This window comes from Hyla sarda, unplaced genomic scaffold, assembly GCF_029499605.1.
Source record: "Hyla sarda isolate aHylSar1 unplaced genomic scaffold, aHylSar1.hap1 scaffold_272, whole genome shotgun sequence".
In the NCBI taxonomy this organism is placed as follows: Eukaryota; Metazoa; Chordata; class Amphibia; order Anura; family Hylidae; genus Hyla; species Hyla sarda.
In genome coordinates, this window is record NW_026609418.1 from 262,061 (window position 1) to 282,076 (window position 20,016).

The 20,016-nt window shown below is 46.6% G+C and overlaps 10 non-coding genes across 10 annotated transcripts; all 10 read right to left on the bottom strand.

Moving 5' to 3' along the window:
* Positions 1–548: 548 nt before the first annotated feature.
* Positions 549–739, bottom strand: LOC130325428 (U2 spliceosomal RNA). The gene has a single exon (XR_008870251.1). It is a non-coding gene; the product is annotated as a U2 spliceosomal RNA (small nuclear RNA).
* Positions 740–2,827: 2,088 nt separating this feature from the next.
* Positions 2,828–3,018, bottom strand: LOC130325429 (U2 spliceosomal RNA). The gene has a single exon (XR_008870252.1). It is a non-coding gene; the product is annotated as a U2 spliceosomal RNA (small nuclear RNA).
* A 2,083-nt stretch (positions 3,019–5,101) lies between these two features.
* On the bottom strand, positions 5,102–5,292 carry LOC130325430 (U2 spliceosomal RNA). The gene has a single exon (XR_008870253.1). It is a non-coding gene; the product is annotated as a U2 spliceosomal RNA (small nuclear RNA).
* A 2,084-nt stretch (positions 5,293–7,376) lies between these two features.
* Positions 7,377–7,564, bottom strand: LOC130325510 (U2 spliceosomal RNA). Its single transcript, XR_008870317.1, has one exon. It is a non-coding gene; the product is annotated as a U2 spliceosomal RNA (small nuclear RNA).
* Positions 7,565–8,257: 693 nt separating this feature from the next.
* LOC130325526 (U2 spliceosomal RNA) lies at positions 8,258–8,445 on the bottom strand. Its single transcript, XR_008870327.1, has one exon. It is a non-coding gene; the product is annotated as a U2 spliceosomal RNA (small nuclear RNA).
* Positions 8,446–10,528: 2,083 nt separating this feature from the next.
* On the bottom strand, positions 10,529–10,719 carry LOC130325432 (U2 spliceosomal RNA). Its single transcript, XR_008870254.1, has one exon. It is a non-coding gene; the product is annotated as a U2 spliceosomal RNA (small nuclear RNA).
* Positions 10,720–12,811: 2,092 nt separating this feature from the next.
* LOC130325465 (U2 spliceosomal RNA) lies at positions 12,812–13,002 on the bottom strand. Its single transcript, XR_008870284.1, has one exon. It is a non-coding gene; the product is annotated as a U2 spliceosomal RNA (small nuclear RNA).
* A 2,086-nt stretch (positions 13,003–15,088) lies between these two features.
* Positions 15,089–15,279, bottom strand: LOC130325455 (U2 spliceosomal RNA). Its single transcript, XR_008870275.1, has one exon. It is a non-coding gene; the product is annotated as a U2 spliceosomal RNA (small nuclear RNA).
* Positions 15,280–17,348: 2,069 nt separating this feature from the next.
* LOC130325433 (U2 spliceosomal RNA) lies at positions 17,349–17,539 on the bottom strand. The gene has a single exon (XR_008870255.1). It is a non-coding gene; the product is annotated as a U2 spliceosomal RNA (small nuclear RNA).
* Positions 17,540–19,612: 2,073 nt separating this feature from the next.
* On the bottom strand, positions 19,613–19,803 carry LOC130325435 (U2 spliceosomal RNA). Its single transcript, XR_008870257.1, has one exon. It is a non-coding gene; the product is annotated as a U2 spliceosomal RNA (small nuclear RNA).
* Positions 19,804–20,016: the final 213 nt, after the last annotated feature.

Sequence of the window (20,016 nt, forward strand, 5' to 3'; positions counted from 1 at the left end):
TTGCAATACCACAGAAGCAATGCATGGTCAATGTACAGCAATGACACACCTGTGTGAACAGCCAGGAGACCCCCCCCCCCCCATGTTATGTTACATAGTTACATAGTTAGTACGGTCGAAAAAAGACATATGTCCATCAAGTTCAACCAGGGAATTAAGGGGTAGGGGTGTGGCGCGATATTGGGGAAGGGATGAGATTTTATATTTCTTCATAAGCATTAATCTTATTTTGTCAATTAGGAACATTCAGCACCCACCCGCTATCAAGGCAGCTGCCTATCATGTCATGCCCTACCTGCACAGGTGTGCTGGCTACTCAAATGATCCAATTAAGGAGGCCATTTAGTCAGCAGCAGCAGAAGTCCTGTGCCTGGACGCTCCAACAGCGGCCAGACACAAGCAGAAGCAGAAGCAGCAGAAGCAGCAGCAGCACCACCTTTTGTTTTTTGGCTGCTGCAGCAGCAGCAAGGCCCACAGGGCTGGCTAGCTGGCTAGCCAGCAAGCAGGTAGCAATGAAAGTAGGAATCTTTCTTTTTAACCCTGTAAGGGGGTGGTGCACTGTACCCGAAGATACTGCCATATCGGGTCAATGCATAGGGCGACGGAAGCAAGCTTCGAAATCGGCCCCCGTTCTCAAAAATCCATTTAATATATGGTCCCCAGATAGGGGACGTATCAGATATTAAACTGATAAGAACAGATACTACACTTGATCTTAGCCAAAAGGCCGAGAAGCGATAACCGTGAAAGGGGCGGGCCCAACAAGGTGCCCTTCATGGGCACTATCACTGCTTGCTGTCAGGGAGGCTGCCAGACAATTTTCCATGCACACTCTGGGCTGGGGGGCAGTCAACCACCAGTACACACAGCAGAACCTAAACCCATACCATTATTGCTAAGCAGCAAGACAGGGGCCCATTGCACTCCCACGGGGCCTTTTTAAATGCAATCCATAACCCGGATTTGCCAGGAACCCTTCTTACTCCTCCTACTTGCATGTGACACTGGGCTTAGGATCTGCATAGGAAACACACACACAAGCACACACCTACCTTTGTTGCCTGCAGATGCCTCCTTGGCTGTCCCCAAACGGTATCAAACCAACACCCACGGGAAGCTGTAAGCATAGAGGACATGCCTGCACCCCATTGGACTTACCTGTGTGGGTTAAACCCGGGTTATTTGACAACCTATGGCGGTGATGGTTCTGCTCAGGCAGAGCAGTGCTGATGCTCCTCATAAAGCTGTCGCTGCTGTGAAGGTTCTAGGTGACATCACAAATCCCTATGGTTACATACACAACAAAGCTGGGTTGTTGTTGTTTACACTCTGCAAGGCCTGTGGAAGTGAGTGACATCATAGCACTGTAGTTCTGAGGGTTCTAGATGGATGCAACAATCTCCTGTTGCTTCTATGAAGGCCATAATAGACGACATCACCAAACAGCTCCATAGTCACATACACAGCAAAGGAGAGATGTTGTTTACACCTAGTGATGTCAGTGGTATTGAGTGACATCACAGCACAGTGCTAAGGCTCCTGGGCCTGGACACAGCAGCGGCTGCAATATCTCAACGGAGAATACGTTTATATATATGTGTGTGTGTGCGCGTATATATATATATATATATATATATATATATATATATATATTTCTCCGCCGAAATCACTTTTAAACCCATTTCCACCTTTTTTTCCCTTCTCTTCCTCTTACTTTTTTTTCACTTTTTTTTACGTTTTTCTCCTTTTCGCCTCTTTTCTGGGCGTATTATTCTTCTTTTTCTTCTTTTTTTTCGTCTAATGCATACCCTATCAGTGCAGCAATGCTTATTCAATACCGCCAGCAGATGGAGACACTGGGGGATAATTTTCTAAGGATTTATACTGATTTTTCCTGTCTGAATTTGTCGCACAGAAAGTTGCAGGCCAAATATGTGTGACATTTCTGCGACTTTAGCTTCTAGAGCATTTTTACAACATTATACATAGGTGCTGAATACATAAAAAGCGACTGTTCAGCGACAGACAAGTCGCATCGGCTGAAAGTAGGCCAGAATGTCAGTCCATGTTGGAGCAGGTTTAGATACAGTCTAAAGTATAGATCTCAAAGTCTGTGCACAGAATTTAGCAAGGGCCTCGCACCTTCTGATGCATCAGGTAGGTGCACAATAGCATAGCCTAACCCTCTGTACTTTGGTCTATATTGATGCGGGACATAGACAGCCAGCTGATGACCAATCCATTAGTGCAATGGATGGCTGGAAGCATTTGTCTTTGCCTTTGCAATACCACAGAAGCAATGCATGGTCAATGTACAGCAATGACACACCTGTGTGAACAGCCAGGAGACCCCCCCCCCCCATGTTATGTTACATAGTTACATAGTTAGTACGGTCGAAAAAAGACATATGTCCATCAAGTTCAACCAGGGAATTAAGGGGTAGGGGTGTGGCGCGATATTGGGGAAGGGATGAGATTTTATATTTCTTCATAAGCATTAATCTTATTTTGTCAATTAGGAACATTCAGCACCCACCCGCTATCAAGGCAGCTGCCTATCATGTCATGCCCTACCTGCACAGGTGTGCTGGCTACTCAAATGATCCAATTAAGGAGGCCATTTAGTCAGCAGCAGCAGAAGTCCTGTGCCTGGACGCTCCAACAGCGGCCAGACACAAGCAGAAGCAGAAGCAGCAGAAGCAGCAGCAGCACCACCTTTTGTTTTTTGGCTGCTGCAGCAGCAGCAAGGCCCACAGGGCTGGCTAGCTGGCTAGCCAGCAAGCAGGTAGCAATGAAAGTAGGAATCTTTCTTTTTAACCCTGTAAGGGGGTGGTGCACTGTACCCGAAGATACTGCCATATCGGGTCAATGCATAGGGCGACGGAAGCAAGCTTCGAAATCGGCCCCCGTTCTCAAAAATCCATTTAATATATGGTCCCCAGATAGGGGACGTATCAGATATTAAACTGATAAGAACAGATACTACACTTGATCTTAGCCAAAAGGCCGAGAAGCGATAACCGTGAAAGGGGCGGGCCCAACAAGGTGCCCTTCATGGGCACTATCACTGCTTGCTGTCAGGGAGGCTGCCAGACAATTTTCCATGCACACTCTGGGCTGGGGGGCAGTCAACCACCAGTACACACAGCAGAACCTAAACCCATACCATTATTGCTAAGCAGCAAGACAGGGGCCCATTGCACTCCCACGGGGCCTTTTTAAATGCAATCCATAACCCGGATTTGCCAGGAACCCTTCTTACTCCTCCTACTTGCATGTGACACTGGGCTTAGGATCTGCATAGGAAACACACACACAAGCACACACCTACCTTTGTTGCCTGCAGATGCCTCCTTGGCTGTCCCCAAACGGTATCAAACCAACACCCACGGGAAGCTGTAAGCATAGAGGACATGCCTGCACCCCATTGGACTTACCTGTGTGGGTTAAACCCGGGTTATTTGACAACCTATGGCGGTGATGGTTCTGCTCAGGCAGAGCAGTGCTGATGCTCCTCATAAAGCTGTCGCTGCTGTGAAGGTTCTAGGTGACATCACAAATCCCTATGGTTACATACACAACAAAGCTGGGTTGTTGTTGTTTACACTCTGCAAGGCCTGTGGAAGTGAGTGACATCATAGCACTGTAGTTCTGAGGGTTCTAGATGGATGCAACAATCTCCTGTTGCTTCTATGAAGGCCATAATAGACGACATCACCAAACAGCTCCATAGTCACATACACAGCAAAGGAGAGATGTTGTTTACACCTAGTGATGTCAGTGGTATTGAGTGACATCACAGCACAGTGCTAAGGCTCCTGGGCCTGGACACAGCAGCGGCTGCAATATCTCAACGGAGAATACGTTTATATATATGTGTGTGTGTGCGCGTATATATATATATATATATATATATATATATATATTTCTCCGCCGAAATCACTTTTAAACCCATTTCCACCTTTTTTTCCCTTCTCTTCCTCTTACTTTTTTTTCACGTTTTTTTACGTTTTTCTCCTTTTCGCCTCTTTTCTGGGCGTATTATTCTTCTTTTTCTTCTTTTTTTTCGTCTAATGCATACCCCATCAGTGCAGCAATGCTTATTCAATATCGCCAGCAGATGGAGACACTGGGGGATAATTTTCTAAGGATTTATACTGATTTTTCCTGTCTGAATTTGTCGCACAGAAAGTTGCAGGCCAAATATGTGTGACATTTCTGCGACTTTAGCTTCTAGAGCATTTTTACAACATTATACATAGGTGCTGAATACATAAAAAGCGACTGTTCAGCGACAGACAAGTCGCATCGGCTGAAAGTAGGCCAGAATGTCAGTCCATGTTGGAGCAGGTTTAGATACAGTCTAAAGTATAGATCTCAAAGTCTGTGCACAGAATTTAGCAAGGGCCTCGCACCTTCTGATGCATCAGGTAGGTGCACAATAGCATAGCCTAACCCTCTGTACTTTGGTCTATATTATGCGGGACATAGACAGCCAGCTGATGACCAATCCATTAGTGCAATGGATGGCTGGAAGCATTTGTCTTTGCCTTTGCAATACCACAGAAGCAATGCATGGTCAATGTACAGCAATGACACACCTGTGTGAACAGCCAGGAGACCCCCCCCCCCCCCATGTTATGTTACATAGTTACATAGTTAGTACGGTCGAAAAAAGACATATGTCCATCAAGTTCAACCAGGGAATTAAGGGGTAGGGGTGTGGCGCGATATTGGGGAAGGGATGAGATTTTATATTTCTTCATAAGCATTAATCTTATTTTGTCAATTAGGAACATTCAGCACCCACCCGCTATCAAGGCAGCTGCCTATCATGTCATGCCCTACCTGCACAGGTGTGCTGGCTACTCAAATGATCCAATTAAGGAGGCCATTTAGTCAGCAGCAGCAGAAGTCCTGTGCCTGGACGCTCCAACAGCGGCCAGACACAAGCAGAAGCAGAAGCAGCAGAAGCAGCAGCAGCACCACCTTTTGTTTTTTGGCTGCTGCAGCAGCAGCAAGGCCCACAGGGCTGGCTAGCTGGCTAGCCAGCAAGCAGGTAGCAATGAAAGTAGGAATCTTTCTTTTTAACCCTGTAAGGGGGTGGTGCACTGTACCCGAAGATACTGCCATATCGGGTCAATGCATAGGGCGACGGAAGCAAGCTTCGAAATCGGCCCCCGTTCTCAAAAATCCATTTAATATATGGTCCCCAGATAGGGGACGTATCAGATATTAAACTGATAAGAACAGATACTACACTTGATCTTAGCCAAAAGGCCGAGAAGCGATAACCGTGAAAGGGGCGGGCCCAACAAGGTGCCCTTCATGGGCACTATCACTGCTTGCTGTCAGGGAGGCTGCCAGACAATTTTCCATGCACACTCTGGGCTGGGGGGCAGTCAACCACCAGTACACACAGCAGAACCTAAACCCATACCATTATTGCTAAGCAGCAAGACAGGGGCCCATTGCACTCCCACGGGGCCTTTTTAAATGCAATCCATAACCCGGATTTGCCAGGAACCCTTCTTACTCCTCCTACTTGCATGTGACACTGGGCTTAGGATCTGCATAGGAAACACACACACAAGCACACACCTACCTTTGTTGCCTGCAGATGCCTCCTTGGCTGTCCCCAAACGGTATCAAACCAACACCCACGGGAAGCTGTAAGCATAGAGGACATGCCTGCACCCCATTGGACTTACCTGTGTGGGTTAAACCCGGGTTATTTGACAACCTATGGCGGTGATGGTTCTGCTCAGGCAGAGCAGTGCTGATGCTCCTCATAAAGCTGTCGCTGCTGTGAAGGTTCTAGGTGACATCACAAATCCCTATGGTTACATACACAACAAAGCTGGGTTGTTGTTGTTTACACTCTGCAAGGCCTGTGGAAGTGAGTGACATCATAGCACTGTAGTTCTGAGGGTTCTAGATGGATGCAACAATCTCCTGTTGCTTCTATGAAGGCCATAATAGACGACATCACCAAACAGCTCCATAGTCACATACACAGCAAAGGAGAGATGTTGTTTACACCTAGTGATGTCAGTGGTATTGAGTGACATCACAGCACAGTGCTAAGGCTCCTGGGCCTGGACACAGCAGCGGCTGCAATATCTCAACGGAGAATACGTTTATATATATATGTGTGTGTGTGCGCGTATATATATATATATATATATATATATATATATATATATATATTTCTCCGCCGAAATCACTTTTAAACCCATTTCCACCTTTTTTTCCCTTCTCTTCCTCTTACTTTTTTTTCACGTTTTTTTACGTTTTTCTCCTTTTCGCCTCTTTTCTGGGCGTATTATTCTTCTTTTTCTTCTTTTTTTTCGTCTAATGCATACCCCATCAGTGCAGCAATGCTTATTCAATACCGCCAGCAGATGGAGACACTGGGGGATAATTTTCTAAGGATTTATACTGATTTTTCCTGTCTGAATTTGTCGCACAGAAAGTTGCAGGCCAAATATGTGTGACATTTCTGCGACTTTAGCTTCTAGAGCATTTTTACAACATTATACATAGGTGCTGAATACATAAAAAGCGACTGTTCAGCGACAGACAAGTCGCATCGGCTGAAAGTAGGCCAGAATGTCAGTCCATGTTGGAGCAGGTTTAGATACAGTCTAAAGTATAGATCTCAAAGTCTGTGCACAGAATTTAGCAAGGGCCTCGCACCTTCTGATGCATCAGGTAGGTGCACAATAGCATAGCCTAACCCTCTGTACTTTGGTCTATATTGATGCGGGACATAGACAGCCAGCTGATGACCAATCCATTAGTGCAATGGATGGCTGGAAGCATTTGTCTTTGCCTTTGCAATACCACAGAAGCAATGCATGGTCAATGTACAGCAATGACACACCTGTGTGAACAGCCAGGAGACCCCCCCCCCCCCATGTTATGTTACATAGTTACATAGTTAGTACGGTCGAAAAAAGACATATGTCCATCAAGTTCAACCAGGGAATTAAGGGGTAGGGGTGTGGCGCGATATTGGGGAAGGGATGAGATTTTATATTTCTTCATAAGCATTAATCTTATTTTGTCAATTAGGAACATTCAGCACCCACCCGCTATCAAGGCAGCTGCCTACCATGTCATGCCCTACCTGCACAGGTGTGCTGGCTACTCAAATGATCCAATTAAGGAGGCCATTTAGTCAGCAGCAGCAGAAGTCCTGTGCCTGGACGCTCCAACAGCGGCCAGACACAAGCAGAAGCAGCAGAAGCAGCAGCAGCACCACCTTTTGTTTTTTGGCTGCAGCAGCAGCAAGGCCCACAGGGCTGGCTAGCTGGCTAGCCAGCAAGCAGGTAGCAATGAAAGTAGGAATCTTTCTTTTTAACCCTGTAAGGGGGTGGTGCACTGTACCCGAAGATACTGCCATATCGGGTCAATGCATAGGGCGACGGAAGCAAGCTTCGAAATCGGCCCCCGTTCTCAAAAATCCATTTAATATATGGTCCCCAGATAGGGGACGTATCAGATATTAAACTGATAAGAACAGATTTTTTTTTTTTTTTTTTTTTTATCTAAAGCCGAGGAACGTGCTTTCGATTCACCCAAAGTGCAAGAAAAAGTGCAAACGTGTTACACTAAAAAAACGTGCACAAAGGATGCGGTCTATCGCAAGCCCTTCTCCGATAGGAGAGAGGCCCCCCAACAAACCTTACCCTTCGCCTCCGGACCAAAAGGTACCTGCGAGGTTCCAGGTTCGATGTCCCTTTTCGCCGAAGCTACTAGGGGACCACAAATGCTCCCGGCATCCCCCTTGGCGTTAGCCAAGGTATCTGCCCGCAGAGCCGATTACGGTAGGTACCCTGCCAAAGCAGGAGTACCCGGGGTGTTTGCAGGGAGGTGCGGAACCTAATGGCCACACACACCTCCCCTAGACCGCCAGGAGGGACACCCAGAAGGGCTACCGCATCCTGACCAATCCTGTGAACACACAACACGCAAAAAGTGACACAGTGAGACAAAAAAGAAATAAATAAGTGAATGTGTGCAGATATACTGCCCGGACATCCGGCCGGATCTATAAAAATTTCTCTGATCCTAGCCAGAAGGCCGGGAATCAAGAGGTGAGTGCCACAAGGTGAAGAGATTATGGTGCCCGTGCTTCAACTCAGTGAGTCTATCCTCCCAGTGAGTTTCGGCACCTCGGGGTCACCACTCCCCGAGGCACAAAAGTACCTCGGCTCTAGACCCTCTCAGCCTCATGGCGAGACCCGGAGGGAACAGGTCACATCGGGGCGGCCGTCGAGCTGATTCCTCAGAACCAGCCCCGGAAAGCCCTGGTACACCTGCATCCTCCATGCAGCACCCATCCCCACCAGCCCCATACCGGCGTTACTGTCCACCGGCATGAAAAACTGATAAGAACAGATACTACACTTGATCTTAGCCAAAAGGCCGAGAAGCGATAACCGTGAAAGGGGCGGGCCCAACAAGGTGCCCTTCATGGGCACTATCACTGCTTGCTGTCAGGGAGGCTGCCAGACAATTTTCCATGCACACTCTGGGCTGGGGGGCAGTCAACCACCAGTACACACAGCAGAACCTAAACCCATACCATTATTGCTAAGCAGCAAGACAGGGGCCCATTGCACTCCCACGGGGCCTTTTTAAATGCAATCCATAACCCGGATTTGCCAGGAACCCTTCTTACTCCTCCTACTTGCATGTGACACTGGGCTTAGGATCTGCATAGGAAACACACACACAAGCACACACCTACCTTTGTTGCCTGCAGATGCCTCCTTGGCTGTCCCCAAACGGTATCAAACCAACACCCATGGGAAGCTGTAAGCATAGAGGACATGCCTGCACCCCATTGGACTTACCTGTGTGGGTTAAACCCGGGTTATTTGACAACCTATGGCGGTGATGGTTCTGCTCAGGCAGAGCAGTGCTGATGCTCCTCATAAAGCTGTCGCTGCTGTGAAGGTTCTAGGTGACATCACAAATCCCTATGGTTACATACACAGCAAAGCTGGGTTGTTGTTGTTTACACTCTGCAAGGCCTGTGGAAGTGAGTGACATCATAGCACTGTAGTTCTGAGGGTTCTAGATGGATGCAACAATCTCCTGTTGCTTCTATGAAGGCTATAATAGACGACATCACCAAACAGCCCCATAGTCACATACACAGCAAAGGAGAGATGTTGTTTACACCTAGTGATGTCAGTGGTATTGAGTGACATCACAGCACAGTGCTAAGGCTCCTGGGCCTGGACACAGCAGCGGCTGCAATATCTCAACGGAGAATACGTTTATATATATGTGTGTGTGTGCGCGTATATATATATATATATATATATATATATATATATATATATATATTTCTCCGCCGAAATCACTTTTAAACCCATTTCCACCTTTTTTTCCCTTCTCTTCCTCTTACTTTTTTTTCACGTTTTTTTAAGTTTTTCTCCTTTTCGCCTCTTTTCTGGGCGTATTATTCTTCTTTTTCTTCTTTTTTTTCGTCTAATGCATACCCCATCAGTGCAGCAATGCTTATTCAATACCGCCAGCAGATGGAGACACTGGGGGATAATTTTCTAAGGATTTATACTGATTTTTCCTGTCTGAATTTGTCGCACAGAAAGTTGCAGGCCAAATATGTGTGACATTTCTGCGACTTTAGCTTCTAGAGCATTTTTACAACATTATACATAGGTGCTGAATACATAAAAAGCGACTGTTCAGCGACAGACAAGTCGCATCGGCTGAAAGTAGGCCAGAATGTCAGTCCATGTTGGAGCAGGTTTAGATACAGTCTAAAGTATAGATCTCAAAGTCTGTGCACAGAATTTAGCAAGGGCCTCGCACCTTCTGATGCATCAGGTAGGTGCACAATAGCATAGCCTAACCCTCTGTACTTTGGTCTATATTGATGCGGGACATAGACAGCCAGCTGATGACCAATCCATTAGTGCAATGGATGGCTGGAAGCATTTGTCTTTGCCTTTGCAATACCACAGAAGCAATGCATGGTCAATGTACAGCAATGACACACCTGTGTGAACAGCCAGGAGACCCCCCCCCCCCATGTTATGTTACATAGTAACATAGTTAGTACGGTCGAAAAAAGACATATGTCCATCAAGTTCAACCAGGGAATTAAGGGGTAGGGGTGTGGCGCGATATTGGGGAAGGGATGAGATTTTATATTTCTTCATAAGCATTAATCTTATTTTGTCAATTATGAACATTCAGCACCCACCCGCTATCAAGGCAGCTGCCTATCATGTCATGCCCTACCTGCACAGGTGTGCTGGCTACTCAAATGATCCAATTAAGGAGGCCATTTAGTCAGCAGCAGCAGAAGTCCTGTGCCTGGACGCTCCAACAGCGGCCAGACACAAGCAGAAGCAGCAGAAGCAGCAGCAGCACCACCTTTTGTTTTTTGGCTGCAGCAGCAGCAAGGCCCACAGGGCTGGCTAGCTGGCTAGCCAGCAAGCAGGTAGCAATGAAAGTAGGAATCTTTCTTTTTAACCCTGTAAGGGGGTGGTGCACTGTACCCGAAGATACTGCCATATCGGGTCAATGCATAGGGCGACGGAAGCAAGCTTCGAAATCGGCCCCCGTTCTCAAAAATCCATTTAATATATGGTCCCCAGATAGGGGACGTATCAGATATTAAACTGATAAGAACAGATACTACACTTGATCTTAGCCAAAAGGCCGAGAAGCGATAACCGTGAAAGGGGCGGGCCCAACAAGGTGCCCTTCATGGGCACTATCACTGCTTGCTGTCAGGGAGGCTGCCAGACAATTTTCCATGCACACTCTGGGCTGGGGGGCAGTCAACCACCAGTACACACAGCAGAACCTAAACCCATACCATTATTGCTAAGCAGCAAGACAGGGGCCCATTGCACTCCCACGGGGCCTTTTTAAATGCAATCCATAACCCGGATTTGCCAGGAACCCTTCTTACTCCTCCTACTTGCATGTGACACTGGGCTTAGGATCTGCATAGGAAACACACACACAAGCACACACCTACCTTTGTTGCCTGCAGATGCCTCCTTGGCTGTCCCCAAACGGTATCAAACCAACACCCACGGGAAGCTGTAAGCATAGAGGACATGCCTGCACCCCATTGGACTTACCTGTGTGGGTTAAACCCGGGTTATTTGACAACCTATGGCGGTGATGGTTCTGCTCAGGCAGAGCAGTGCTGATGCTCCTCATAAAGCTGTCGCTGCTGTGAAGGTTCTAGGTGACATCACAAATCCCTATGGTTACAAACACAACAAAGCTGGGTTGTTGTTGTTTACACTCTGCAAGGCCTGTGGAAGTGAGTGACATCATAGCACTGTAGTTCTGAGGGTTCTAGATGGATGCAACAATCTCCTGTTGCTTCTATGAAGGCCATAATAGACGACATCACCAAACAGCTCCATAGTCACATACACAGCAAAGGAGAGATGTTGTTTACACCTAGTGATGTCAGTGGTATTGAGTGACATCACAGCACAGTGCTAAGGCTCCTGGGCCTGGACACAGCAGCGGCTGCAATATCTCAACGGAGAATACGTTTATATATATGTGTGTGTGTGCGCGTATATATATATATATATATATATATATATATATATATATTTCTCCGCCGAAATCACTTTTAAACCCATTTCCACCTTTTTTTCCCTTCTCTTCCTCTTACTTTTTTTTCACGTTTTTTTACGTTTTTCTCCTTTTCGCCTCTTTTCTGGGCGTATTATTCTTCTTTTTCTTCTTTTTTTTCGTCTAATGCATACCCCATCAGTGCAGCAATGCTTATTCAATACCGCCAGCAGATGGAGACACTGGGGGATAATTTTCTAAGGATGATTTATACTGATTTTTCCTGTCTGAATTTGTCGCACAGAAAGTTGCAGGCCAAATATGTGTGACATTTCTGCGACTTTAGCTTCTAGAGCATTTTTACAACATTATACATAGGTGCTGAATACATAAAAAGCGACTGTTCAGCGACAGACAAGTCGCATCGGCTGAAAGTAGGCCAGAATGTCAGTCCATGTTGGAGCAGGTTTAGATACAGTCTAAAGTATAGATCTCAAAGTCTGTGCACAGAATTTAGCAAGGGCCTCGCACCTTCTGATGCATCAGGTAGGTGCACAATAGCATAGCCTAACCCTCTGTACTTTGGTCTATATTGATGCGGGACATAGACAGCCAGCTGATGACCAATCCATTAGTGCAATGGATGGCTGGAAGCATTTGTCTTTGCCTTTGCAATACCACAGAAGCAATGCATGGTCAATGTACAGCAATGACACACCTGTGTGAACAGCCAGGAGACCCCCCCCCCCCCCCCCCATGTTATGTTACATAGTTACATAGTTAGTACGGTCGAAAAAAGACATATGTCCATCAAGTTCAACCAGGGAATTAAGGGGTAGGGGTGTGGCGCGATATTGGGGAAGGGATGAGATTTTATATTTCTTCATAAGCATTAATCTTATTTTGTCAATTAGGAACATTCAGCACCCACCCGCTATCAAGGCAGCTGCCTATCATGTCATGCCCTACCTGCACAGGTGTGCTGGCTACTCAAATGATCCAATTAAGGAGGCCATTTAGTCAGCAGCAGCAGAAGTCCTGTGCCTGGACGCTCCAACAGCGGCCAGACACAAGCAGAAGCAGAAGCAGCAGAAGCAGCAGCAGCACCACCTTTTGTTTTTTGGCTGCAGCAGCAGCAAGGCCCACAGGGCTGGCTAGCTGGCTAGCCAGCAAGCAGGTAGCAATGAAAGTAGGAATCTTTCTTTTTAACCCTGTAAGGGGGTGGTGCACTGTACCCGAAGATACTGCCATATCGGGTCAATGCATAGGGCGACGGAAGCAAGCTTCGAAATCGGCCCCCGTTCTCAAAAATCCATTTAATATATGGTCCCCAGATAGGGAACGTATCAGATATTAAACTGATAAGAACAGATACTACACTTGATCTTAGCCAAAAGGCCGAGAAGCGATAACCGTGAAAGGGGCGGGCCCAACAAGGTGCCCTTCATGGGCACTATCACTGCTTGCTGTCAGGGAGGCTGCCAGACAATTTTCCATGCACACTCTGGGCTGGGGGGCAGTCAACCACCAGTACACACAGCAGAACCTAAACCCATACCATTATTGCTAAGCAGCAAGACAGGGGCCCATTGCACTCCCACGGGGCCTTTTTAAATGCAATCCATAACCCGGATTTGCCAGGAACCCTTCTTACTCCTCCTACTTGCATGTGACACTGGGCTTAGGATCTGCATAGGAAACACACACACAAGCACACACCTACCTTTGTTGCCTGCAGATGCCTCCTTGGCTGTCCCCAAACGGTATCAAACCAACACCCACGGGAAGCTGTAAGCATAGAGGACATGTCTGCACCCCATTGGACTTACCTGTGTGGGTTAAACCCGGGTTATTTGACAACCTATGGCGGTGATGGTTCTGCTCAGGCAGAGCAGTGCTGATGCTCCTCATAAAGCTGTCGCTGCTGTGAAGGTTCTAGGTGACATCACAAATCCCTATGGTTACATACACAACAAAGCTGGGTTGTTGTTGTTTACACTCTGCAAGGCCTGTGGAAGTGAGTGACATCATAGCACTGTAGTTCTGAGGGTTCTAGATGGATGCAACAATCTCCTGTTGCTTCTATGAAGGCCATAATAGACGACATCACCAAACAGCTCCATAGTCACATACACAGCAAAGGAGAGATGTTGTTTACACCTAGTGATGTCAGTGGTATTGAGTGACATCACAGCACAGTGCTAAGGCTCCTGGGCCTGGACACAGCAGCGGCTGCAATATCTCAACGGAGAATACGTTTATATATATGTGTGTGTGTGCGCGTATATATATATATATATATATATATATATATATATATATATTTCTCCGCCGAAATCACTTTTAAACCCATTTCCACCTTTTTTTCCCTTCTCTTCCTCTTACTTTTTTTTCACGTTTTTTTACGTTTTTCTCCTTTTCGCCTCTTTTCTGGGCGTATTATTCTTCTTTTTCTTCTTTTTTTTCGTCTAATGCATACCCCATCAGTGCAGCAATGCTTATTCAATACCGCCAGCAGATGGAGACACTGGGGGATAATTTTCTAAGGATTTATACTGATTTTTCCTGTCTGAATTTGTCGCACAGAAAGTTGCAGGCCAAATATGTGTGACATTTCTGCGACTTTAGCTTCTAGAGCATTTTTACAACATTATACATAGGTGCTGAATACATAAAAAGCGACTGTTCAGCGACAGACAAGTCGCATCGGCTGAAAGTAGGCCAGAATGTCAGTCCATGTTGGAGCAGGTTTAGATACAGTCTAACGTATAGATCTCAAAGTCTGTGCACAGAATTTAGCAAGGGCCTCGCACCTTCTGATGCATCAGGTAGGTGCACAATAGCATAGCCTAACCCTCTGTACTTTGGTCTATATTGATGCGGGACATAGACAGCCAGCTGATGACCAATCCATTAGTGCAATGGATGGCTGGAAGCATTTGTCTTTGCCTTTGCAATACCACAGAAGCAATGCATGGTCAATGTACAGCAATGACACACCTGTGTGAACAGCCAGGAGACCCCCCCCCCCCCATGTTATGTTACATAGTTACATAGTTAGTACGGTCGAAAAAAGACATATGTCCATCAAGTTCAACCAGGGAATTAAGGGGTAGGGGTGTGGCGCGATATTGGGGAAGGGATGAGATTTTATATTTCTTCATAAGCATTAATCTTATTTTGTCAATTAGGAACATTCAGCACCCACCCGCTATCAAGGCAGCTGCCTATCATGTCATGCCCTACCTGCACAGGTGTGCTGGCTACTCAAATGATCCAATTAAGGAGGCCATTTAGTCAGCAGCAGCAGAAGTCCTGTGCCTGGACGCTCCAACAGCGGCCAGACACAAGCAGAAGCAGAAGCAGCAGAAGCAGCAGCAGCACCACCTTTTGTTTTTTGGCTGCAGCAGCAGCAAGGCCCACAGGGCTGGCTAGCTGGCTAGCCAGCAAGCAGGTAGCAATGAAAGTAGGAATCTTTCTTTTTAACCCTGTAGGGGGGTGGTGCACTGTACCCGAAGATACTGCCATATCGGGTCAATGCATAGGGCGACGGAAGCAAGCTTCGAAATCGGCCCCCGTTCTCAAAAATCCATTTAATATATGGTCCCCAGATAGGGGACGTATCAGATATTAAACTGATAAGAACAGATACTACACTTGATCTTAGCCAAAAGGCCGAGAAGCGATAACCGTGAAAGGGGCGGGCCCAACAAGGTGCCCTTCATGGGCACTATCACTGCTTGCTGTCAGGGAGGCTGCCAGACAATTTTCCATGCACACTCTGGGCTGGGGGGCAGTCAACCACCAGTACACACAGCAGAACCTAAACCCATACCATTATTGCTAAGCAGCAAGACAGGGGCCCATTGCACTCCCACGGGGCCTTTTTAAATGCAATCCATAACCCGGATTTGCCAGGAACCCTTCTTACTCCTCCTACTTGCATGTGACACTGGGCTTAGGATCTGCATAGGAAACACACACACAAGCACACACCTACCTTTGTTGCCTGCAGATGCCTCCTTGGCTGTCCCCAAACGGTATCAAACCAACACCCACGGGAAGCTGTAAGCATAGAGGACATGCCTGCACCCCATTGGACTTACCTGTGTGGGTTAAACCCGGGTTATTTGACAACCTATGGCGGTGATGGTTCTGCTCAGGCAGAGCAGTGCTGATGCTCCTCATAAAGCTGTCGCTGCTGTGAAGGTTCTAGGTGACATCACAAATCCCTATGGTTACATACACAACAAAGCTGGGTTGTTGTTGTTTACACTCTGCAAGGCCTGTGGAAGTGAGTGACATCATAGCACTGTAGTTCTGAGGGTTCTAGATGGATGCAACAATCTCCTGTTGCTTCTATGAAGGCCATAATAGACGACATCACCAAACAGCTCCATAGTCACATACACAGCAAAGGAGAGATGTTGTTTACACCTAGTGATGTCAGTGGTATTGAGTGACATCACAGCACAGTGCTAAGGCTCCTGGGCCTGGACACAGCAGCGGCTGCAATATCTCAACGGAGAATACGTTTATATATATGTGTGTGTGTGCGCGTATATATATATATATATATATATATATATATATATATATATATATATATTTCTCCGCCGAAATCACTTTTAAACCCATTTCCACCTTTTTTTCCCTTCTCTTCCTCTTACTTTTTTTTCACGTTTTTTTACGTTTTTCTCCTTTTCGCCTCTTTTCTGGGCGTATTATTCTTCTTTTTCTTCTTTTTTTTCGTCTAATGCATACCCCATCAGTGCAGCAATGCTTATTCAATACCGCCAGCAGATGGAGACACTGGGGGATAATTTTCTAAGGATTTATACTGATTTTTCCTGTCTGAATTTGTCGCACAGAAAGTTGCAGGCCAAATATGTGTGACATTTCTGCGACTTTAGCTTCTAGAGCATTTTTACAACATTATACATAGGTGCTGAATACATAAAAAGCGACTGTTCAGCGACAGACAAGTCGCATCGGCTGAAAGTAGGCCAGAATGTCAGTCCATGTTGGAGCAGGTTTAGATACAGTCTAAAGTATAGATCTCAAAGTCTGTGCACAGAATTTAGCAAGGGCCTCGCACCTTCTGATGCATCAGGTAGGTGCACAATAGCATAGCCTAACCCTCTGTACTTTGGTCTATATTGATGCGGGACATAGACAGCCAGCTGATGACCAATCCATTAGTGCAATGGATGGCTGGAAGCATTTGTCTTTGCCTTTGCAATACCACAGAAGCAATGCATGGTCAATGTACAGCAATGACACACCTGTGTGAACAGCCAGGAGACCCCCCCCCCCCCCCCCATGTTATGTTACATAGTTACATAGTTAGTACGGTCGAAAAAAGACATATGTCCATCAAGTTCAACCAGGGAATTAAGGGGTAGGGGTGTGGCGCGATATTGGGGAAGGGATGAGATTTTATATTTTGTCAATTAGGAACATTCAGCACCCACCCGCTATCAAGGCAGCTGCCTATCATGTCATGCCCTACCTGCACAGGTGTGCTGGCTACTCAAATGATCCAATTAAGGAGGCCATTTAGTCAGCAGCAGCAGAAGTCCTGTGCCTGGACGCTCCAACAGCGGCCAGACACAAGCAGAAGCAGCAGAAGCAGCAGCAGCACCACCTTTTGTTTTTTGGCTGCAGCAGCAGCAAGGCCCACAGGGCTGGCTAGCTGGCTAGCCAGCAAGCAGGTAGCAATGAAAGTAGGAATCTTTCTTTTTAACCCTGTAAGGGGGTGGTGCACTGTACCCGAAGATACTGCCATATCGGGTCAATGCATAGGGCGACGGAAGCAAGCTTCGAAATCGGCCCCCGTTCTCAAAAATCCATTTAATATATGGTCCCCAGATAGGGGACGTATCAGATATTAAACTGATAAGAACAGATACTACACTTGATCTTAGCCAAAAGGCCGAGAAGCGATAACCGTGAAAGGGGCGGGCCCAACAAGGTGCCCTTCATGGGCACTATCACTGCTTGCTGTCAGGGAGGCTGCCAGACAATTTTCCATGCACACTCTGGGCTGGGGGGCAGTCAACCACCAGTACACACAGCAGAACCTAAACCCATACCATTATTGCTAAGCAGCAAGACAGGGGCCCATTGCACTCCCACGGGGCCTTTTTAAATGCAATCCATAACCCGGATTTGCCAGGAACCCTTCTTACTCCTCCTACTTGCATGTGACACTGGGCTTAGGATCTGCATAGGAAACACACACACAAGCACACACCTACCTTTGTTGCCTGCAGATGCCTCCTTGGCTGTCCCCAAACGGTATCAAACCAACACCCACGGGAAGCTGTAAGCATAGAGGACATGCCTGCACCCCATTGGACTTACCTGTGTGGGTTAAACCCGGGTTATTTGACAACCTATGGCGGTGATGGTTCTGCTAAGGCAGAGCAGTGCTGATGCTCCTCATAAAGCTGTCGCTGCTGTGAAGGTTCTAGGTGACATCACAAATCCCTATGGTTACATACACAACAAAGCTGGGTTGTTGTTGTTTACACTCTGCAAGGCCTGTGGAAGTGAGTGACATCATAGCACTGTAGTTCTGAGGGTTCTAGATGGATGCAACAATCTCCTGTTGCTTCTATGAAGGCCATAATAGACGACATCACCAAACAGCTCCATAGTCACATACACAGCAAAGGAGAGATGTTGTTTACACCTAGTGATGTCAGTGGTATTGAGTGACATCACAGCACAGTGCTAAGGCTCCTGGGCCTGGACACAGCAGCGGCTGCAATATCTCAACGGAGAATACGTTTATATATATGTGTGTGTGTGCGCGTATATATATATATATATATATATATATATATATATTTCTCCGCCGAAATCACTTTTAAACCCATTTCCACCTTTTTTTCCCTTCTCTTCCTCTTACTTTTTTTTCACGTTTTTTTACGTTTTTCTCCTTTTCGCCTCTTTTCTGGGCGTATTATTCTTCTTTTTCTTCTTTTTTTTCGTCTAATGCATACCCCATCAGTGCAGCAATGCTTATTCAATACCGCCAGCAGATGGAGACACTGGGGGATAATTTTCTAAGGATTTATACTGATTTTTCCTGTCTGAATTTGTCGCACAGAAAGTTGCAGGCCAAATATGTGTGACATTTCTGCGACTTTAGCTTCTAGAGCATTTTTACAACATTATACATAGGTGCTGAATACATAAAAAGCGACTGTTCAGCGACAGACAAGTCGCATCGGCTGAAAGTAGGCCAGAATGTCAGTCCATGTTGGAGCAGGTTTAGATACAGTCTAAAGTATAGATCTCAAAGTCTGTGCACAGAATTTAGCAAGGGCCTCGCACCTTCTGATGCATCAGGTAGGTGCACAATAGCATAGCCTAACCCTCTGTACTTTGGTCTATATTGATGCGGGACATAGACAGCCAGCTGATGACCAATCCATTAGTGCAATGGATGGCTGGAAGCATTTGTCTTTGCCTTTGCAATACCACAGAAGCAATGCATGGTCAATGTACAGCAATGACACACCTGTGTGAACAGCCAGGAGACCCCCCCCCCCCATGTTATGTTACATAGTTACATAGTTAGTACGGTCGAAAAAAGACATATGTCCATCAAGTTCAACCAGGGAATTAAGGGGTAGGGGTGTGGCGCGATATTGGGGAAGGGATGAGATTTTATATTTCTTCATAAGCATTAATCTTATTTTGTCAATTAGGAACATTCAGCACCCACCCGCTATCAAGGCAGCTGCCTATCATGTCATGCCCTACCTGCACAGGTGTGCTGGCTACTCAAATGATCCAATTAAGGAGGCCATTTAGTCAGCAGCAGCAGAAGTCCTGTGCCTGGACGCTCCAACAGCGGCCAGACACAAGCAGAAGCAGCAGAAGCAGCAGCAGCACCACCTTTTGTTTTTTGGCTGCAGCAGCAGCAAGGCCCACAGGGCTGGCTAGCTGGCTAGCCAGCAAGCAGGTAGCAATGAAAGTAAGAATCTTTCTTTTTAACCCTGTAAGGGGGTGGTGCACTGTACCCGAAGATACTGCCATATCGGGTCAATGCATAGGGCGACGGAAGCAAGCTTCGAAATCGGCCCCCGTTCTCAAAAATCCATTTAATATATGGTCCCCAGATAGGGGACGTATCAGATATTAAACTGATAAGAACAGATACTACACTTGATCTTAGCCAAAAGGCCGAGAAGCGATAACCGTGAAAGGGGCGGGCCCAACAAGGTGCCCTTCATGGGCACTATCACTGCTTGCTGTCAGGGAGGCTGCCAGACAATTTTCCATGCACACTCTGGGCTGGGGGGCAGTCAACCACCAGTACACACAGCAGAACCTAAACCCATACCATTATTGCTAAGCAGCAAGACAGGGGCCCATTGCACTCCCACGGGGCCTTTTTAAATGCAATCC